Here is a 3,353-nt window from a genome sequence, read left to right on the forward strand (position 1 = left end):
TGTTTTTTCTATAGCCTTCTACCTAACAGTTGGATGAAATGAAGAATAAAGGAAATTCTGTATCTTACCTAAAGCCACCCGTGAGTTTCTGCTCAACGTAGAGCTTCATGCTTCCCTTTCTTTCTCATTATTCTCATTTAAAAAATTCTACACAGAGAGAACCGCACTGCTGTGTCATATCGCCCCTCCATTATTGTGAATAGTTGTGAATTCATGTGCTGCCCATGGGTTAGTGAGCAATGGGAAAGATTAAAACCACGTAACCATACGCGGGGGTACTATTCGTGAGCAGTGATACAATCAGTCTGCCCCTTCTGTGAGTAATGGGGGATGACAGAATACTCTATTCTGCCAATGGAGGTAGATGGTAGTGGCAGTAGGTACTGACCAGAGAAGGCTGGAACCCTGGACATTGTCATCCCTTTCACACCACTGACAAGCACAGGTTACTGGCCGTATTCCTTGCTCCTAAAGTTCTCTTAAATGCAAATGCTTCCCATATATTTTCCCCTCTGGACTGTAAGTTTCATGAATGCAGGAGTCATGCCTACCTTTATCCCTAACCCAGCACAGTTCCTGGTTTAAGTGATCATTAGATATTATGTGAGTAATAAACTGAATGAATACCATGCATAGACTCAGCCTTTCAATTATTTTTATTCCAGAGAATTCCACAGATGCAAGATCCTATCCAGTCAATTCTCCAGGTGGCTGGGGTGGGGATTTTCTTCCCTATGTCTAGAAGTAGCATTGGTAATTGTTGTCTATAACAGAATTCTCTTGGGGCTCCTGGGTGGCTCAGTCGGTTAAGTGTCCGACTTCGGCTCAGGTCATGATCTCGCAGTTCGTGAGTTTAAGCCCCACGTTGGGCTCTGTGCTGACAGCTTGGAGCCTGCTTTGGATTCTGTGTCTCCCTCTCTCTCTGCCCCTCCCCCACTCACACTCTCTCTCTCTCTCTCTCTCTCTCTCAAGAAATGAATAAACATTTAAAAAAAATTTTTTTAAAAGGGGTTCTCTCTTCTTTAAAGACTATTCAGTGGAGAAAAGACAGTCTTTTCAAAAAATGGTGCTGGGATACCTGTATATCCGCATGTAAAGAAATAAAACTGGACCCTGATCTGACAGTACTCACAAAAACTAACTCAAAATGGATTAAAGACTTAAATGTAAGAGCAGAAATGATGAAACTCTTAGAAGAATGCATAGTAATAAAGCTCCTTGATGTGGTCTTGGTGATGATTTTTGGCTGTCACACCTAAACCACAAGCAATAAAGTCAAAAATCAACAAGTGGCCTACATCACACTTCTGCACAGCAAAAAAAAACAACAATAAAGTGAAAGAACCAAGGGGAGAATCGCAAACCACATGCCTGATAAGGGGTTAGTATCCAAAACATATAAAGAACTCCTACAACTCGACAAGGAAACAACTCAATATGTGAAAGGCCAACAGGTACAGGAAGGGAGTTTTCCATCACCAGTCATTGGGGAAGTGCACCGCAAATCCACAAGGAGGTATCACCTCGCGTATGGTAGCATGGCCGTCGTCAAAGAGAGGGAACAAACACTGTCAGGGGTGGAGGATGGACCTCGTGCCCTGCTGGTGGGACTTGCAGACTGGAAAAGCACACAGCGGATCCTCAAAGACTTAAACTACCGTATGATGCCTCACTTCCACTTGTGGGAATACAGTTGACCCGTGAACTACGTGGGGGAACAAGCACCAGCACCCCCATGCTCAGGTGAAAATCTGTTTATAACTTTTGGCTCCCCAAAAACTTTACTGTTAAGAGCCTGCTACTGACCAGAGCCTTACAGGTGACACCAACAGTCGGTTACCATGTACCTTGTATGTTACATGTATCACTGTGCTCTCACAACAAAGTCAGCCAGAGAAAAGAAGGAAGACACATTTGCAGTACCCAGGTGTATTTACAGAAAACACCTGCAGGGAAGGGACTGGCACAATTCAAGGGTCAGGTGTGTACTCGCAAAGGTAACAAAAACACTAACTTATAAAGATGTCCTCACCCCATGCTCACAGCAGCGTTATCTACAAGAGCCCAGACACGGAAATAACCTAAGTGTCCACCAAGAGATGGATAAAGTTCTGTGCGTGTGTGTATCACATCAGAGTGTTATTTATTCACCCTAACGAAAGGGAGAAATCCCATGCGGATGGATCTTGAACACATTAGACTGAGAGAGTGAACAAAAACTAAAGTATGTCTAGCTGGAGTCTAGAAAAAGGACAACTCTGGAAAAGCGACCAGACCTCCCTGGTTGGCACTGCCTGTCCGGGCTTGGGTCACGTGTGCATTCTGGTGGCACTAAGGAAACCAGATCTCCTGGGTGGCCAAAGGACAGTGCCTAGGTGGAGGTGCCTCACGGCACCACTGGTCCTCTGCACACAGCCACACCCTGGGTCACACGTGTGCTGACTGCCAAGACCCTCCCCCACAGTCTGCACACAGTCGTGGCCTGTGGCCTCTTTAGGAGCAGTGGTGGTGGAGGGCAGGGGAGAGTATGGTAGGGGAGGGAGGGAGGGGAATGCCAGGGAAGGGAGCGCCTCGGCAATGGTGGAGGCCATGGGGGTGCAGGGGAGGGGAGGAGGGAGGAGAAAGAGCACCAGGAACGAGGGAGGGGAAACCAAACCAGAGCTATAGTTAGGGGGACCGGGCATGGGGGAGAGAGCACTGGGGTGTGTGTGCTGGGAACACCAGGCCTGGGAAGGAAGCAGCACACTGAGGGCACACTGAGGGGAGGGAGCATCTGGGAGATGGAAGGAACACCAGGGCGGTGGGAGGAGCATCAGGGCAGTGGAGGGAAGAGCGGGGGGGGGGGGGGGGGGGGCATCGCGGCGGTGGGGACGGGGGGAGCATCGCGGCGGTGGGGGCGGGGGGAGCACCGGGGGCTGTGGGCCGGAGCACAAGAACGGGGAAGGAAGGCGCCGGGGCGGGGGAAGGCCCTCCTCGCCGGGCGGCCAGCACCCACCACCCCCAACCAGGGCGAGGCCCAGTGCGGGAGTGGGAGGCCGCGGCCGGCCCAGGGGAAACGTGCCCCGGACGCGGGGGCAGCGGCAGGGCGCGGCCCTCGCGAGGACGCGCGCGAGTGCACCTCGGCGTGCTCTACCAGCCACTCGGAGCCGCAGGCTTCCAGGGGTGTCCTCAGACATCTCGCGGGGTGACTCCCCGCTTCCTGAGACGCGCCGGGAGCCCTCCTCCGCCGACGGAAGCCCGGCCCGCGCGCTCGGCCGCAGCAGCACCGCGGCCACGCCCCCTCCCGGCGGGCAGCGCCGCGCTCGCGTCACTTCCGGCTCTGGGCGGTTCGCGTCCGGGTCAGAGCGAGCCTC

The sequence above is a fragment of the Panthera onca genome, chromosome D1 (genome assembly GCF_046562875.1).
Source record: "Panthera onca isolate mPanOnc1 chromosome D1, mPanOnc1 haplotype 2, whole genome shotgun sequence".
Classification (NCBI taxonomy): domain Eukaryota; kingdom Metazoa; phylum Chordata; class Mammalia; order Carnivora; family Felidae; genus Panthera; species Panthera onca.